The sequence below is a fragment of the Rattus rattus genome, chromosome 6 (assembly GCF_011064425.1).
Source record: "Rattus rattus isolate New Zealand chromosome 6, Rrattus_CSIRO_v1, whole genome shotgun sequence".
Taxonomy (NCBI): Eukaryota; Metazoa; Chordata; class Mammalia; order Rodentia; family Muridae; genus Rattus; species Rattus rattus.
In genome coordinates, this window is record NC_046159.1 from 20,596,517 (window position 1) to 20,616,738 (window position 20,222).

Here is a 20,222-nt window from a genome sequence, read left to right on the forward strand (position 1 = left end):
ATCTTATGAAGTTCCTATGCTCCCGGAAAACCATACTCAGAGCTTTATGCATGCTGGACACACTCTCTACAAATAGAGCTACATTCCTAGCCAAAGCTTCCTGCTTCTACCAGAAAGCTCCACAGTGAGCAGGTCCAATAAGTGGTTTGGCCTGTCTCAGCTGTCCCATGCTAAGAAAGTTTTACCGCCCGCAGACACTTGTGTATTTACATGGAGCTGGATGGGCAGCACCTGAGTTTGGTGAACGGTGTGACCCATGTGACTAGCGCCTCTAGTTCACTAAGCCCAGCAGCATGCTAGATGCCATGAAGGTGATCAAAGTCCCTAAACCCAGGTGTCTTCCCTCTAGATGAGAGATAAGGCTGTAAATGCATACTGTGTGTCAGGAATCTCCCATCGAAGTGCAAGGCAGGAACCAAAATGGTGGTAAGAGTTCATGAGGACAGTTCACAGGGAAGCCAGCCTGGATCTGGCTCTCCAAAGATGAGTGGGAGCTCAAGAAGCAAGGGGAAGAGGAGGGACACTTCTAGTTGCAGGCACAGAAGTGTACTTATAGCATGGTATTGACAGGTACCTCTGGCCTGCTGATGGCCCTCTAGGCGCTCAAACCTCCTGATGTCTCCTAAAAGTTAGTCAGGGCCAGCAATGTGTTTCCAGGGTACACACTGACCCTCTCTCCTCTCAACGGCCTTCCCTTTTCCCGCCCTGAGGGTCTGCATTTCCTTCCCAGCTTCACTCTCCTTTTAGCTCCAGGATCTGTTGTTTTCAGTATCCTTGGAAACTTTCAGTGATGTTCTCTGCTGGCTAGGTAGCTCCTGGACCTCTCTCTCTCCCCCATCGAGGCTCGACTAGTGTGTTCTTCTGCCTCCCTGTATCTCCTCCAGAGCCTTAAGACATTGCTGTAGCCAGGGCCTGTGAGGCTGACTGAGCTCATGGGCGCTGAGAGCGTAGTGGCCTGCTTCCTGCCCTCTTGCAGAAAGGACCGCTCCAAAGACTGAAGGGACCCACATCTGTGTATTGGCACTGCCACCATTCAAGGGAAAAATACCTCCTGTAGGGCCTGGACCAGTGAATATCATGATCTCCACCAACCTCTCTCCCAGTAGAACCATTCTCAGGGAATCCCCACCTTAAAAAAAAAAAGCACATGTAATGGCCCTGTGGATGGAGCTTTCTGGTAGAAGCAGGAAGCTTTGTCTAGGAACGTAGCTCTGTTTGTAGAGTTTGCCCAGCATGCATAAGGCCGTGAGTGTGGTTTCCCAGGAGCATAGAAACTGCATAAGATGGTGTACACCTATAATCCCAGCTCTCTGGAGGTAGAGAGAAAAAGAGGTTGAGAAATTTGAAGTTATCTATCTTGCCATTTAAGATCAGTCTGGGCTATGTGAGTCTTTGTCTCAAAGACATTTTGGTCTCAAGACTCAGGCTTGGAGGTTTAAAAGCCACCTGACATTTCTGCTTGCAGTTGAAGATGTAAACTCAGCTTCTGCCCCCACCACCATGCCCGCTGCTTGCTGCCTTGCTTCCCCACCACGACAGACTCTCATCCCTCTAGAACCGTAAGGCAAATAAACCTTCCTTCTGGAAGTTGCCTTGTTCCTGGTGTTGGCTTTTACCACAGCGACAGAACGTAACTGACGGAAGCTCAGACATCAGGCTCAAGGGGCTGCCGCTGCAGAGCCTAGGGAACCCAGTCAGGACATCTTGGTAGCTGTTAGCAGATACCCAGAGGCATGGACAGACCACCAGAAGAGACCACCTTGAAAAAAATGAGTGGCAACAAATGTAGCCTGGTATTAGGAGGCTTGCAATGGTCCCCCTTTCTCTATCTGAGCTACTCACCACCCTCCGGAGGGTACCCACGAGGGTGTCAGTGGAACCCCATCCTCTGGCAGTGTTCTTTCTCCTTAATTTCAATCGGAGCGAAACTTTACCTGCAGCTCACATGGGGTGGAAAGTGAGCTGACAAACACAAGAAGCCTTGGCTCTGTCCATAAGGCTGGTGGTGGACGAAGGACCAGGAGCTAGAGGAGGACTGAGCTGTTGTTTGGAAGTGGTGCGTATGTGGGCGCTGCCCTCGAAGTGTGCCAATAGCCTTGCGTTCTAATCTCCACACTTTCTACCCCAACTCCACCAGACTGCTGAGGTCCCCCAGGAGTCGCAATCCATTCAGTTGTTGGTTTACTTTTGAGTCTTTAAAATGCATTCAGTAGTTTGGGCAGGAGCTTGAGGGGAGGGGAGGGGAGAGGTGCCTTGTTTGAGTACAGAGTCTCCTCCACTTTAGAGAAAGGAAATAAAACCACAGGGTGGAAAGCAGAGGTAGAGAAAGTGCTGACTGGCCTCTAGATCTTTTATACGTGGTTTTGTTTTTCCCGATTGAGCGTTGCATTCTCAAGTCATTTGAGATCTGCCAAAACGTTGCAACGATTATAAAAGACATCCCTGCACATCTCGCCCTCAGCCTCCCATTGTGTGGCCTCTGACACAACTGCGGCACGTCTGTCAAAACTAAGAAATGCATGCCTGTGTAATGCTACTCGTGCAGGGTCACCCTCTGACGTGTGGCGGCGTCTCTCCGTCTCCCTCCATCTGCCCTCTCCTCTTCTCTGTGTCAAGCTCCAGTCACTGTCCACACATAGGAGTATCCCATCCTGAGGCTTTTAAATGGTTGCATCTGCACGGGTGGGATTTTTAAGGTTATGGTCTCAGATCCTGGCAGACACCTGTTTCCAGGACACAGAATTGAACTGTTACAAGGTGCAGACCCGCGGGCATTTCCTTACTCTGTGGGTCAGCATCGAATTTCCCCTTCGCTCATTTGTTTCCTCAAATTGTTCTAGCTTGGGATATCAGAAGCTCTGTCAGGTCAGCATCTTTTGACCTGTCCTGTTTCTTTCCCCCCTTCCCTTCCCTTCCCTTCCCTTCCCTTCCCTTCCCTTCCCTTCCCTTCCCTTCCCTTCCCTTCCTTCCCATTTCCCAGTCATTTCTGCCTACAGAGAACTAATTGCCCTTTTTGAGATGCATTAGAAACAAAAGGACCCATACACTGGTTGTATTTCTTGCCAAAGGAGCATTTCAGTTTCCAGGCTTTCTTTATGGACAGAATGTGTAGGGTATATGTGTGGGTTTTGTGTGTGTGTGTGTGTGTGTGTGTGTGTGTGTGTGTGTTTCAGCTTTTGTTCCTGTTACACACAAGAATAAGTATTTGTTCCTACTGTTATGTCTCCTTGAATCCAGCACCTTGCCTTTTTCTTTCTGGACTCTTTTTCCCAACGTCTCCCTTTTCTCTCTGGTAGTGAGACGCCAGACTCTCTTGCCTGTAGCTTATTTACATCTTTGCTCAGCCTAGCACATGTGGAAAGTTACATCCTCTAAGTTACATCCTTATGAGAATCAACTTTACCAACAGAATACAAGACTCTTCTGTACATTTTGTAGACTTAACAGTTCCCAGTCAAACGATTACCCCTCAGAGTTACAGGGGCAATGTCCTTTGGCTCCTGCTAGCTCCCTTGGGTGAGGTGATGCCACGGTCTTGGATGCGTTTGGGTTCTTTACAAAATGTACACTCCTTTCAGCAGTCACCCACCCCACATCCTCATTGGTTTCTTACAAATTTGCATACAGCAAAACCAACTCTTCATGGTGTGCAGTTTCTAAGGGTATCAAAAATGCAGAGTCAGATCAACGCCTCCCCAATACCGTAGAAGAGTGTCACCACCCCAAAGGCCCCATTTTAATCAGCAGCACACCCATTGTTCCTAGCCAGATCCTATTCTTCACAGGAAACTTTTACAATGACCCAATTCCCAGATGCTACCAAAGACAGTCTACTGTCTATACCACCACAGAACACGTGGTGGGCGTAGGGGTGGGGCCAGGGGAGACTTTAGGAGGATTCAGAAAAGGAAAAACTCTCCAAGGTTGAAAAAATTATTAACAGCAAGATAGAGTTTTAAAAGGCAATTAAAACTCTAATAATCCGGGGACCGGAGAGATGACTCAGTTAAGAGCACATGATGCTCTTGGAGAGGACCTGATTTGGGATCCCAGAAACTACACAGTGGCTAATAACTATCTGTAACTCCAGTTCTAAGGGATATGACGCCCACTTCTGGTCTCCAATGGTACTGCATGTATATGATACACATGCACACATGCACACATGCACACACACATGCAGGCAAATACATAAAATAGAAACAAAAAAATCTTTAAAAGACAACTCTAGTGACTTAACATTTAATACAGCACACACCAACATTGATTAAGTTCTTTTTACACGCTCATGTGGTGTTAGGCGATCTGGCCAAGGCAGGAAACACGAAATAGGTAAGAAGGGTATGGTCAGGGGAGACATTTTCAGTTAAGTTCATTTGGTTGAACACAGCATCTGTCAACTCCCTGTCCGTACTCCACCACCATGACAGGAGCTATACCCTGTGTCATAGCTTCATTGGCCAACCTGATGCCCAGTCACCCTGGGAAGAGGGACCCTCGACTGAAGGGTGGCCTTGGTCAGATTGGCCTGCAGCCATGTGGTGATTGGCTCGACACTGTCCCCAGAGGCTCAGATGTTTGAACAATCGCTTTCCAGCTGGTGGTGGAGCCACCTTATTGGGAGAAGCGTGTCCCTGGGGACAGATCTGAGAGTCTATGACCTTGCCTGACTTCTGGTTCTTTCTCTGCTTCATGGTTATGGTTGAAGTGACTACCACTCAGCTTGTTGCTGCTGCCCCAAGACTGCTGCTGTGATGAACTCTGACCCCATCTCTCTGGGACCATAAGCCCCAATAACTCTTTCTTTCACAAGTTTCTTTTGGCCATAGTGCCTTATCGCGGCATCAGGAAAGTGACTAATACTCATACATAACACCTTCTCTATAAACACTCCCGGAACACCGTCTGCATGGCCCGGTAATTCCTGAAGGAATCCACAGAGGCTTGCTGTCTTATTTGTGAAATGAGTGCAGACTGGTTCCTCTTTAAAATTATTACAGCGCATCTATTTATTGTGTATGTGTGTGCCTGTGTGTGCCTGTGTGTGTGTGTGTGTGTGTGTGTGTGTGTGTGTATCAAGTGAACAACTGGATGTCAGAGGACAACTTTTGGGAATCTATTCTTTCCTTCCCCCATGTGGCTCCCAGAGATTGAACTCCGGTCTCTGTGCTTGACAGAAGGTACATTTGCCCACTGAGCTATCTTAAACCCCAGAACTCAGGTTTTTAAGGGAACTTTCACGAGACATAGTTACATAAAGTGCCCTGGACGCCAAGAGAGTGTGCAGCCTACAGTAGAGCACCAACACTTTCATCAGGCCAATCCCCCCCATATAGACACCCGGCCCTCCTGTACTTGCGTAGCCATGAATCTCCTTGCGTTCTGTTCTTTCTTCTTATTTAATCTGTCTGCCTGTCTGTGTCTGTGGGACTCAGCACCTTTCCTAAGTCAGGCAACTGTTACACCACTGAACTACAACCTCAACTCTTTCTGTCATTTTTATTTTGAGGCAGGGTTTTGCTGAGTTGCCCCGGCCAGCCCTGACCTCACACCGAAGCCCAGATGGGCTTCGAGCTTCTGACCTTCCTGCCTCAGCGTCACAAATGCCTGAGAATATAAGCTATACTTTCACACAAATAGAATTTTGTGTTCATACTCTGTGTGTGACTTCTTTTAGACAGCATATCTTTGAGATTTATCATTTTGATACAGAGGTTAGTAATTTTTTTGTCATAGAGTATTATTCCATTCTGTAAATGTGTCACAATTTATTTTCTTATTCACTGTTGACACATATCTTTTTTAAATTGGAACTATTACAAGTAAGTCTACTGTGATTATTTATGTGAACAGATGCTTCATTTTGGCTAAATACCTCAAAGTAGTCTTTCTGAGTTGTGTGGTAAAAGCTTTCTATAAACTTGTCAAGCTTTTCTAAGGGGCTCTGAGTTTTCATCCTCACTAGCAATGCCTTTGAGTTCTGTCTTTCCACACCTCCTCTCAGTAGTAGCTTCTCAGGGGCGTCAGAGGTGAGAAATGGCAGCTCTACTGTGGTTTGCATTCTTAGCACCTGTTGACTCCTTTCAGGGGCTCCTCAGCCCCTCACGCAGCCTCTCTTGTAAAATGTCTTTTCAAATCCATTCCTCTCAGAAATAGACTATTTTTTAAAGAACACCTTAGGGTCCCAGTGAATTGAGAGGAGACAGCAGAGGTCTCCTGTGCCTTATGCTCCAACAGAGGCAGTGCCTCTCCCACTGCCAATGTCCCCATCGGAGGTGTCACCTCCTGCATCTCAGCACAGTGACACACTGTTATCACCCAGAGAACATCGCTGACATCAAAACTCACTCTTGTCGCATACCCTAAGGGTTTTGTATAAGTGAAGAGGGACCCGAATCCATCATTTCAGCTTTGTACAGAGAATTCCAGATTCTTCTCGAAGAAACTTCAGTGGTCTTCTGTTCTTTCTTCCCTCCCCAGCCCCTGGAAAACGCTTTTCTTTTTACATCCACAGTTTTGTCCCTTCTGGGAGGTCGTAAAATGTTATGTTATGAAGTTTGAACCCTGCAGCACATAAGCATTCCAGACTAGTCATTTTCACTTACGAATGTGTCTTGAGAGGTTGTCTATGTCTCTCCATGACTTAAGTATTTGGAATAACATTCCACTGTCGCTATGATGATATCCCATTATCACTGCAATAATATTCCATTACCACTGTGCACCGAAATTTATTGGCCCATTTATCTCTTAAAGGACAGCATCTCTGCTTGCATATTCCAGCAGCCAATGATAAAGTCACCATAAATATTTAGATGCAAGGCCTTGCATGGACATAGAGTGTGGTTGGTGAAATGAGTACCATATGAGCATTTTGCTGTATAAGATATGGCCAATGGTATTCCCCAGCAGCCATGACTGTCTGAGTTTCCACCAGCTATGAATGAGAGCCCTCGGTTGCTCCATCCTCTCCCCAGCCCTTTGTGGTATCAGGCTTCCAAAATGGCCATTTCCACAGGTGATAACAATATTTTATTGTTGCTCTGATTTGTTTCTCCCTGATAACAGCTAGTTTATTTAGTATATGCATATATTTATTTTTTTTTAAAAAAGCCTTCTGGCCAGATTTATTCAGATTATTAACTCATAGTTTAATTTTAAAAGTTCCTTACATTCTAGTTTTAAAATAAATTTAATGTCTTTGGTACAATGTCAAGGGTCTTTAAATATTGCAGAAACATTCTCCCGTCAAATATTTCTTATAACTATTTCCTCACAGCCTTGGTTTTTCTCTTCATTGTCTGAGCAATGTCATTTAAAACTATTACGTTTTTAATTTTATTGAAGTCCATCTTGTAATGAATTGTGCCATAGAGAGTGTCATATCTAAACTGTCACTGACAAAACGGAGATCATTTAAATTGTCTCCTTATGTTATTGTCTAGAAATTTTATAATTTAGCATTTTTTTGAGAATCTTATTTATTTTTATTTTGTGTGCATGAGTGTTTTAGCTGCATCTCTGACTTTGTACCACATGCAGGTAGTGCCCTCAGAAGCCAGAAGCCAGTGTTCAATCCCCGGGACTGAAGTTAAAGATCTTTGTGAGTGCTGGGAATTGAACCCATGTCCTCTGGAAGAGCAGCCATTGCTCTTAACTCTTAATTTTGGAGCTGGAAAGTTCCAAATTTTATAGTTTGACTTTTAGAGGTCCATAAAGAATCTTAGATTACATTTATTTTGTGAGGAATATAAGGTCCATTGTTCAGATTTATTAGAATAATTGATTAATTAGTTTGTACATAAATACCCTATGGATCTTCAACATTTCATTAAAGAGCATTGCCCCCATTATTTTGCCCTTTTCTTTTCACCAAAGTTCATTCTCCAACATTGATGGGGCTCTGACTTTGCCCTCTCTAGTCTCCTCTAGAGACTTGTTTCTGCACATCGTCTTGACCACTGTAGGTTCCTGGCACCTCCTGAAGACACGTTATCGTCCATGTATGACTTTAACTCTCTCCTTCAGTGGCACCATCTCTATCTTGGTCTTTTGCTCTTTCATAGAAAGTCCTAACCATTTTCAGAAATAGACCAAGGAACCTGGTCAGGCACCACAACTGCATCATGTGACATTACCGAGCAGCTCCTACCCATAAACCCGGGCCATCTCTACAGTCAACTTGTTTCTTCACTAATTTGCTTCATCAGAGTTTTGTAGGTTTTCCTATAGAGAGCTTGTGTCTCTTTTGTTATGTGTAGAACCCTTTGTTTTTAGATGTGAATATAAACCAGGCATTTTTAATTTTGAATTCTACTTGTCTCTTGTGTCTGAAGAAGCAAGTGATTTCCCTTGCTTCTCCCTGTGTAACTCCTTGTTCCTTTCTTCAAGATTTCCCCTGTATCTTCACTTTACACAAATCTGACTGCATAGTTTTGTTCCTGATGGTTTTTACATTTGCTCTAGTTCTCTGGTCTTCCCACTCAGTTGTTACTGTTTCTCTTCCCAGAGCACTAGTGTGGCACCCAACATTGGAGAACTTCTGGGTTGTTACTGTTTCTCTTCTTTCTTTCCTTGCTTCCTACTATCTATGTGTTAAACTTTTTGTAGTTGTCCCAAAGATCTTGGATACTCTGGCGTAGAGAGCCGGAAGTCCTCATGCTCACCGACAAGCACCAGGTAAACCAGAAATGTTAAGTGCCCAGGCCTGCCTCTTCAACAGTGGATACCTGGTTTCCCCCCCGGAAGGCTGGGAGTAGATGTAGTTAGTAGCCTGGTGATCTTTTGCTTTCTGCAGGGCCAGGCTGCACCCGAATTCCACAGACTATTATGTTTATCCCAGATACCTGAGCGTTATCTCTCAGTCAACAGAATCCATCCTTATGGAAGAGGTCACACGTGCTTTGGAAAAGATGAGTAACTTTGCAAAGGAGTTTTGATGCAGTCACACCTTAAACTTTGTTGTGCTAACTGGAAAATGTTCCAAAGCTGTACTGTGCTTAAGTATGTCAGAAGTCACCTTCCTGGGGTCAGACTCTAGAAGTTTGAACCAGCACTGGCTACAGAGTCGGGTTGAAACCGGATTCCCTTCTTGCTTTGTGTGCAGGTTATTGCCCTGTTGGCCCCAACCCTTGCAGGGATCCCCACCTTCTGGGGTTTGCTGTTCTGTGTCTATTTTGGTTTGCTTCTGAGATCTTGAGTTATCCCCAGCCATCTCTAAACTCCAATAAGCTCAACAATGACATCCTGTGGTGATGGTTTCGATTCTTTCTTCCATTTCTTCATGGGGGTGGGGTTGCCATGGTAGATTCAGAAGATAACTCATTCCACGAAGGGACTGAGCTCAGATTGTCAGCCTTGGCTCTAAGTGCCTTTCCCCGAGGGTCCACATCACCAGCCCCATCCTAGAATTTCTCTCTCTGCTTACATCCTCCAACTCTTCTCGAATGCTGTCTACTCTAGCTGCTGGAGCCCTCGGCAACTCAAGTAAAGATATCTGAACTTCCCAGCCTAAAACATCTGATTCTGATTGGACAATTGCTCTGTCTCGTCACACTCTGTTATCTGTTGGTGGGCCTTGTGCTTTTCCTTAATATCCAGCTTATGTGAGGAGTGGGGTGGAAGAAAAAGCACGCTGTAAGTTGGTCTTGGATTGTGGTGATGGGTGGAGGGTTACTCTGCAGTCATACAGTTGAGCGTTGGTCTTTTGAGAAGTCCATGCCCTAGACTTCGAGCTTCACCAGAGAGTCTCAGCTCTCTTTTCCTCCTAGGTAGGAGGGAGTGTCTAGAAGAGAGAGTGTTTTCCTTGCCCTAGGTTAGTTAGGCTCTAATTAAATTGTCCAGAGGGGAGGCCTCATCAAGAAGTGAACGCCCCGACATCTTCCAAACCGGTGCCTTTTCCTTCCTCTGACAACAGTAGAAGGGATTTTTCTGATGTCACAGTGAACCAGATACATACATGGCCCCGAGGTAAAGCTCACTGAAAATGGTACCCCTCCTCTGGCTGGGGCGCTCTGCATGAGCCTCTGGCTTCAGCACCAGTCTCTTTCCCGGCACTAAATCCTTCAAAGTTTGTGTGTGAGGGATAGGATTCTCGCAGTCATTGGTTGCCCCTCTGTTTGGGGACAGTACTTGCTCTGTGACCTTGCCTCTCCTCAGATTTGAGAGAACTGCAGGCTTCTCTGTTTGCTTAGTCTTTCCATTTGCGTTGCTATGGTAAATACCATGACTAAAGGCAATTTCGGAAAGAGTGTGTGTCATATGACACTTCCTGGTAACTGGTCCGTCATAAAGGGAAGGCAGGACAGGAGCTAAAGGTAAGAAGCTGGGGGCAGGAACTGAAACAGAGACTCCAGAAGAATGGTATTTACTGGCTTTCTTCCAGACTCACTGTTAGTTAGTTTTCTCACCCAGGGTAGATCCATCTGCCTAGGATTTGCACCGCCCACAGTGGACTGGGCCACCCTGCATCAACTAGCAATAAAGAAAATCCCCCACAGACACACTCCTGGGCCCATCCAAAGGAGACAATTCCTCAGTTAGCATTTCCTCTTCCCAGGAAGTTCTAGGTTTGTGTCAAGTTGACATCTGAAGCTAACTATGATGGGGAACTTCCCAATGTGTTGCTTGCCCACCTAGAGAAAAAGAATATGCAGCTTATCTTGTATTGGAGCCTTTTGACTTCTTATTGCATTGACCATTACAGGAGTAACTCCATGTTAGTTTTGTGGACTGCAGACCATTTCCTCTGAACTCATGAGGTTTTCTACACAGTATTTGAGGTGCTTCAGTTAAGAATGGTGATCCTTCACTTTAATCTTAAAAGTCCATTTTGTTTAAAGGGCAAATGTTTTCAAAGCACGCATATTTGAGCCACTTTTTTTTATGCGATGCGTCAGAAAGGCATCTGCCAAAACTTATAAGACCATCTATCGAGTTGAAAATTTTCTTTTTCCTTCTTTGACAAATCCCGAGTGTCATCTTGTAATTATGTGTGATTCCTTTTGGCCCCAACAAAGGCAGAGACGCTGGGCTCCATTAGTGAGAGATCACCGAGGGACAGGGTGTAAAGACATCAAAGTCATTGTGTAACGCACAAGCTTCTCCCACCGAGTACAGCTTGTTCCTCACAGGGCTTTGGAGAGTGGCATCAGGTTTGGAAGGGGTTGATTGATGCCTCAACCCATTTGTGAACTCTTCCTCAGATGGCCTGCAGGTTCCATTTAAGTATCTCACAAGAGAGTCAACCTGTATCCTTCAGCCACATTTCAAAGCAGGCATTTATGTTGACTTTAGGCCAAAAGTCCTAAACTTGATGTTTCATGTCCATTATTGCCCTTAATCGTGTGTGATCTTACAGAAATCCAGGGAGACAGGCGTAATTGGCCCTAGTCTTCAGACTGTGAGAGCGGCATTGGTGAAGACACAGTTTCCCACTTAAGGCCACAGTTACCAAGTGGTGGAGATTAACCCTGGCTCCTGCAGACTCCAGACTGTGCTAACCACAGTACTGATGTCTCTGACTTCCCATAAATAGTGAGTTGTGGCCTCTCTGATGGTTTGAGCTGTAGACATGTAACCTTTCTGCTTTTCACCTCTCAGAACAGTGTCTGTAAGTCGTATGAATTACTCACAGTTTTTTCCTTTTCTTTTTCTCAACGTTAGACATTTTTTTTCCCACTGACGCTACAAGCATAAGTGCACAGAACACAGTTAAAAGGGAGAGGGCTAGATTACAGTGCAGGTTAGATTTATCAATACTTTATTTAAAAAAAAATTCCTCTACCTACATTAATTATGTACAAGGGTTTTGGTTTGGCATTTTTGAAAAGATTTCTTTATTTCAGATTTATGCCTGTACGTTCTTGCCTGAATGTATGTCTGTGGGCCACATGCATGTTTAGTGGCAAGTAGAAGGGGGTGTTGGATGCTCTGAACTAGAGTTACAGATGGTTATCCACCAGGTGGATTCTGGGAACTGAACCACATGGTCAGTGCTGCTAGCTGCTGAGCTTGACATTATGACATTTTCATACATAATGTTTCTTAAAACTTTTTTTAAAAAAAGATTTATTTATTTTATGTATATGAGCACACTGTTACTGTCTTCAGACACACCAGAAGAGGGCATCAGATCTCATTACAGATGGTGGTGAGCCACCATGTGGTTGCTGGCAATTGAATTCTGGACCTCTGGAAGAGCAGTCAGTGCTCTTAACCGCTGAGCCATGTTTTAATTACACTTTCTCCCACCCGTCAATCAGTTTATTCCTCCTAACTATCCTCCTTTCCACATTTGTGGAAGTTCTTCTTCTTTTCTCTCTGTGACTCATTGGTTTTCATTGCTTCAGAAGTCCCTTGTCAGTGGCAACACCATGAAGAAAATGTTTCTCCCTCCACTATCAACCATTAAAACTGTGTTACCTTTTCATGGAGAATGAGGCTTTGCTAGCTCCCTTCCTTTCCCTGACAGAGGGTTGGCAAGGCCAATCTTACACAGATCTTGTGCAGGGAAGCCACAGCTGCTGAGGGTCAAAGGTACAGCAGCCGTGGCGTAACCGGAAATCAACATTCCAAGTCAGTGCCACCTCCTCTGGCTATTCCATGCATTCCTTCTTCCACAGTATTCCCTGAGCTGTGAAGGGAGTGGTACAGATAACCCGCTTAGGGCTGGGCACTGAGCACTCTTCAACGGACCATCTTCATGAGCTTGTTCCGATCATGTGTCAGGTGTGCAGACCACGATGCCTCGTGACATTGTCACTGGTTTCAGAGAAATAAAACTCACTTCAAATAGTAGAAAGTTTGCAAGGTGTATCCTCCATTTTTCATTTCTAGTTTCTGCCCCTACAAGTAGCTTTTTACACACCATTCCAATGAGTGAACATGGGACATCTCCCCATTCGCTTAGACTCGATTTCTTTCCTCAGCATCTTGTAGTGTTCAGCATGTGAGTTTGGCACCTGCTCTCTTGAACGCATACCTGAATATTTTGTTTTCCTTTGAGCAAGTAAGAGTGGTGTTTATACCATTTTCATTTACAAAGGGCTTGTTTCCCACTTGTTTGCTCTTATTGTATTGAAGCTTGTTGATTTCTATATGTCTCTCTCGTAAACTCACTGATTAGTTTAGGGTGTATTTTTGTAGACTACTTGGGATTTAGTTCTGTAGATAATAGTCATGTCATCTGAAATAAAGGTGTATGTTAATTTCTGATCTATAGCCGCTCTTTCCTTACTTTCCCTTGTTATACTGCTAAAAGTTACAGTGACATCCAGAAAAGGAGTGGCCAGAGGTCAGCATGGGGCTCACTGCTATAGTTCCAGCACTTGAGCCTCTGAGGCATAAGGGTTGTCACCAGTTCCAAGCTAGCCTACGTGAATTCTAGGTCACCCTGGGGCTCCCGAGTAAGACCCTGCCACAGAAAAGCGCCCCTCCCTGAAAGAAAGAAGTCTCTGTTTGTTCCCAATCTTGGAAGAAGAGCATTTGTTTTTCCACTGTAAATATTGTATAAATAAGCACAGTACAGGTTTATGTGAAATAGTGTTGAATTGTGGCTGACATATTTTGTCAAGGAAGCTCTCTTATTCTTTTTTCCTGAGAGTTTAAACATAAATATTAAATTTAACCAAATGAGTTTTCTATATTAGCTGATATGCTCATGCAGCTTTCAGTCTTTTGTTTATTAGTATGGTAGATTAGCTGATTACAACCCCAGACTAAACACCAGTTTGTCGTGGTTTACAATTATTTAAGCATATTCCTGTATTCTTTTGCTAACATCACATTAAGAATTGTGTATCTACTATGGTGGGGATGTTGATCTGTAGGCAAAGGTAATTTAGTTAGGGTTTCTATTGCTAAGAAGAGACACCATGATCATGGCAACTCATATAAAGGAAATTACAGCTTCAGAGGTTGAGTTTAATATCTTCATGGCAGGAAGCGTGGGGTACATTGGCAGACCAGGCTAGAGAAGGACCTAAGAGTTCACATCGGGATTCACGGAGAGCAGGAAGAAAGAGTCACTGGCCCTAGCTTGAGCTTCTGAAACTTCAAAGTCCATCTCCAGTGACACATTTCCCCCAAGAAGGCCACACCAATTCCAACAAGGCCATACCTCCTAATAATGTCACTACTGGGTGACCAAGCATTCAAGTTTATGATATGAGCCTAAAGGGTCATTGTTATCCAAACTACCACTGTAGGTTTACTTGTTTCCTTGGTTTTGCTCTCATGATGATAGTAATTTCATTAAATGCATTGGAACGATGCCTACTTCTCTCATCTTTGAGCTGAGATTGTATAGAGTCAATGTTATTCTCTATTGTGTCATACAATGCTCGAGCAAGACCATCTGAGTTTGGAAATTTTCTTTTCGGAGAATTTTAATATTACAAAGTCAATTACCTTAACATGGTATATATGTATATAAATCTGTCATATTTAATATTTGGTGAGTTTGTTTTCCAAGCAAGTATTCATTTCATCTCAATTTTCAAACTTACATGTCTAGAGTTGCCTATAATAGTTTTTTTATTATCGTTTGGGTATCCTAGTCATATTTCTAAGCTTGGAGCACGTAAGCATAAATAGTTATCACCATTGTCATTATTATCGTTGTCACCGTCATCATCATCACCATGGTTTCTAACACCACCATCATCCTTGTCACCATCATCACAATTGTTGTCATCATCATAGTCATCATTACCATCATCATCATAATCATCACTGTGATCTCTAACACTACCATCATTGTCCTTGTCACATCACCATCATTATAACTATTGTTGTCATCGTCATAGTCAACATTGTCGCGGCCATCATAGACATCATCATCCTTGTCACTATCATCATAACTATTGCCATCAACATCGTAGTTATTGTTGCATTGTCATCATCATCATCATTGTTGTCCCTGTCACCATCATCGCCATGGTCTCTAACACCATCATCCTCATCACCATCACCATCATCATTATCACCATCACCATCATCATTATCACCATCACCATCATCATTATCATCATCATCACCATCACCATCATCATTATCACTATCACTATCATCATTATCATCATCATCATCACCACCACCAGCACCACCATCATCATTATCACCATCACCATCATCATTATCACCATCACCATTATCACCATCACCATCATCACCATCATCATCACCACCACCACCACCATCACCATTATCACCATCACCATCATCATCACCATCATCATCACCACCACCACCACCATCATCATCACCATCATCATTGTTACCTTTGAAACCCATCAGTTTTTCCCTTTGGAATCTTCAAACATCTGTCTTCCATATAGGGTTAAGGTTTACATTGTTCTTTAGTCAGTGGGATAAAGAAACACCTACTCCCTCTTTCCAGAAGCATAAGGCAGGCCTCATTCTGAGCAACAAGACGATTGCTTAGCACCAGCTGCATTGATGTTTCTTGGGATTCCTTGTATTTAGACAGTGCAGTTTCTAGTTGAAGGACATAGTTAAGACACATCAGTGAGGGATCAACATAAGACAGAGCTGAAGGGCTGCTCTGAACAATGGAGAACAGCAGAACAGTCCAGATTCACAGATGGGAATGGAAGAGAGGCAGAATGGAACATTAGCGTGTCCACGTGTATCCTTAGACACCTTAAGAAGCTAAAAGCGTACTCTTGCTTAATCACCAAGCATTTGGGAGGGCTGCAGACTCAGGGTCACGAGCTCTTCAGTTCCATCTGCAGAGGCAGACCTTATCCCATGAGATCACCACTGCACTCCCTTCTGTCAATCTGTGGAGTGCATTTTACTCAGAGATTAACATCACAGTGAGTCATGTTACATAAGTGGTGCGTTACTCAGTCTAGGATCCCCATCTGCGTGAGGCTATGAGGGCTCAATGCCAGGTGCTAGTCAGGTACAGGTACTTGTTTGAGGGAAGAAAGCATTGACAGTCTTCCAAGTGTTTCCAAAGCAAGGTTTGATTTCCTCTGGCTACGCAGAAGTGTAGGGATCTGTAGGCTATTCAGGTGTGCCGGGCAGTACAGAATACAGCTCCCATTCCACAGAACTGCTCTGTTGGGTGTGGCTTTCATTAAGGAAAAGGAAATGTGTCTGACAGAGGCATTCTGCAGGAGTACAATCCATGTTGGGGGTGACATCTTGCTTGCCTCTCTTTGCTGATTCCCTGTTCTCCCTCTCCATCTCCCTGCCCCTCCCCCTCTCCCTCTCGCCTTACCTTCCTTCCCCCCACCTCAGGTAAAGACTGAGGACCTTCAGAGTGCATGACCTCTCTCTTTAGGAATTCTTGCTCATCTTGACAATGAGTCTTTCAGTATTGTTGTTTCAAACTGGAAAAATGGCAACTGGAATACTTTGTCACCTTCCCGACTCAGAAATAATTCCAAGAAGGTTGACATTTTGGTCCAGGAAGAGGTGACTGACTCAAAAACAAAAACAAAGCTGGGGCGAGTGGCACAGGCCTGCAGTAGCTGCTACTCAAGAGACTGAGGCAGGAGGAGCAGAAGTCCAACTCAGTGAGAGACTCTGTGTGAAAATAAAAAATAGAAAACAGAGGGGCCAGCAAGATGGCTCAGTGGGTAAAGGCTCTTGCTGGGAAGTCTGACAGCCTGAGTTCAATTCCCAGAACTACTTCGTTCGGTAGATAAAAAGGATCAACTCCCACAAACTGTGTTTTTGACCTCGGCAATGAACCACCATAGAACAAATACCCCCCAAACATGCAGCCTCGCACGAAATAAATAAGTAAACATATTTGCAAGCAGATTTTTCAGATAAAATAAAAGGTGAGGCTGGGCCCGCATCTCAGCGGTAGAGCGCATGCCCAGCATGTGGGAGGCCTAAAGGCAGTTCTTCCTCAAGGATTGGTGGCTCAATGCTATCCCTTAGACCTCAGCGTTCCTATCAGTAAATGTGATGTTTTAGGATCCAGTCAGTGTTTGCATTCTTTTTTAAGAGAGATCATGGAAAAAAGAAGGCAGCTTAAGTGAGTAGATTGTTTTTCCTTTCAAAAGAGTTAGAGGTAGGCAGTTTAAGGCCAGGTCGGCAGTTCCATAACATCGTCGATACCCCAGACTCCTTGTCACATTGCTACACTGCCTCTCTCCTCTGGAAGCCCTGCGGTCGCTGTAGCTGCCTCCGCCATCTTACATTCCACACTGCCTCTCTCCTCTGGAAGCCCTGAGGTCGCTGTAGCTGCATCCGCCGTCTTACATTCCAGACGTTTAGCAAAGTGAGGCAGAGAGGCAAAAGACAGAGGGCAGTTCGGCAAGTGCCTCCTCCAGAGAATTCTCCTTAGGCGCCATCGGGAGCTTCTACTTACATCTCTGTGGTCCAAGGAGCCACACGGGCCACCATATGGAAAAGGACATTCACTTGGTGTGAACACTTCACCGCTCCATCTTCAACAGGGCTCTGCCATGAGGACAGAAGGAAAGGTGAGCATTTGGTGACTAGTTTGAGACTCGCCTACTAGTGTATTTTTCTGCTTCTGATGGTCTCCCTTTCCACACACTAGGAAGCAGATGTTCACTCCCATAGCCCAGTTCCCATACTGAAATCAAGAATGTGCACCATTGACGGGGCAGTGTCCACAGAGTGCTTTCAAAGTGAGAGAGCAATTCTGACCTCCCCAGAGATAGCCACACACCATGGATCCTTCCTCACATGGTCCCGTTTGTCCTCGGAGCTGGTCCAGCCCTAGGGAGAATTTGCAACAGCGTTGACCCACCATATTTTGCAGTGTGCCAGCACACAAGACCTCTGCCCTCTTCATCTGGAACTCTTCGACTCATATGCGTGTGAAATGGCGCAAATGGGATCACCCCACTTCAAAGGGTTTTCAGAGTGACAAGCCACTCCCGCTGTGATAATGCAGCAGTTCACTGTCTGAGTCCAAGCGGGAGTCTCTCCTTCTCATCACCTGTGATAATGATCTAGATCCACTTTTCTTTTAACATCAATTTTCTCTCCCTGCTCACTGGATCCTTGTGACAACGTGAGTTAGGCAGAACACATCTATCCCGTTGCCATGGAAACCCGAGACATCACAGCGATTTAGTAGCAAGGCTAGGACTTGAACCTAACACTTTCACTTCATAACAAGGCCCTTTAAATTGCAATGAATCACCAAAATACTCCTATCTGGGACCCTGGGAGCCGGAGAACAGATTTAGGGCAGAAACAAGGCCAGGCTCCTTCACAGCCTGGGGCCCCCACTTCTCCTGCAAGACCATGAGCCCCTCATAGTCCTGGGTGGCATGTAGGCATTCCCTCACAGCCTCAGTATAAATCACAGGAAGGAGGAAGAATGTTTCCCCAGGATTGCCCTGAGAGATGTTTTCTTTTCCCAGGGGATGTATTTGACACAAGATAAAGGGCGAGGGTAGAAAACAAACTTTGCAAAGCTCTGCTGGGCATTTGTGCTTGCTCTCCCTGCGCTCCCTTTCCCCTCCCCCAACCCCTGTGTGGGAAGAAACAATGCTCCCTTCCACCATCTCCCTTCTCCACAGACTTCTTTCTGCAAAGCATTTTGTCCGGGGATGATCATCTGACAGACGTGTAGACCTGGTATCCTAGGTCCTACCGGCATTCTAAATGCACAGAGCCCTAAATGTTGCTATGGGTGACATCAAGAAAGACAAGTCTTGAGGCAGCTTTCAGAGCCCAACTCAGAAACCAGAGCGTGTGTTTATCATTCACCATTACTATCTTCTGTGACCCCCACATCTGACAAAAGTAACCCGAGAGGAAAGTTACTATTTTTACTTTGTCTGTGGATGAGTGTGTGGCCAGCAGTATCTGTGAACAGCACACACAAGCCTGGTAACCTTGGAGGCCAGAAGGGGGTGCCAGATCCCCTAGAACTAGACTTACAGGTGGTTGTGGGCTGCCATGTGAGTTTCTGGGAACCAAACCTGGGTCCTCTGCAAGAGCAACAAGCGCCCTTAGCTGTTGGGTCATCTCTCCAGTCCTGGGACAGGTTACTCCATTTAACTCAGTCTTAGAGGTTCCTGGCTGCTCAGCCCCCGATACATGGGAGAAGCATCATGTTGGTGAGGACGTATGACAGAGGAAAGTCCTCACCACTCAGTAGACAAAGAATAGAGAGAGATAGAAATGACCAGAGCAAAGATACTTCCAAGGGACTGTCCTCTTCCCCAGGTTTTACTTCCTCCAGGTAGTGTCCCCCATAGTTTCCAGAATCTTCCAAAATAGTACCAGCAGTAGGGACCTAGACTTAATCCGTATGCCCAGGGACAAACCACAATACAGTAGCAATCTTTAATCCCTTACTCATTTGCCATCGGCGTCAACAACAGTAAACTTGGTCATCCCAAGCTTATCCTAGCTTGGAGAGATGCAGGTAGTGCCTTGAAGTCTGGCCAAAGGCACCAGCCATTCTGTCCCCACACCCCAATGATGCATGCAAGTGTCAAGAGACCCACAGCTGGGCTCTAGGAGAGTCCATCACCTGTACCCTTGACAGTCACCGCACAACCATCTCATGTCCCCTATAGCAAGAATGACCAGAGAGGGAAGTTCTGCTTCCCGTGAGAAAGCCCCTCTGATCTGCCTAGTACACAGTGAATGCCCTTCTCCTCTTGAGCATACGCTGTCTGCATCATTTAATTGCTTTGTTTAGGGGCTCCTGCCCACCACGTTGGTCATCTTAACCCACACTTGCCACCATCCCCCCCACACTATCTCCTTACAACCAGTGTGAGCCCCTCACGGGTGCCTAGTGTATGCCTTCCCTTTGGATGTTTGCCACAGTGCCCAGCACAAGTTCCACCGCCCTATGCTTGGGGCGCCTGCTTGTGGATTCCTAACGTCCTAACTCAGTGAACTGTCATACATCTTCAGTGAACCGAGCAGCTGGCAAATATACTTTATTGTCGCTTATTGGCCCAGTAATGCAAGGAAGGAGTACCCTTTTTACTTTATATTTTATTTGTTTGAGACATGTATCCCCAGCAAGTCTGGACCTCACTAGGTAAAACAGGTTGGCCTCAAACTCACAAAGCTCTCTCTGCCCACTTCTGCCTCTCAAGTGCTGGAGTTAAAAGGCGTGACAGCACATGCATGGGGTATACTTTTTTAAAAAAGACATCTTGCTTACTGTGTCTGTGTGCACATGTATGCCTCGGCACAGGCACGGAAGTCAGAGGACATCTTGCGAGAACCAGTTC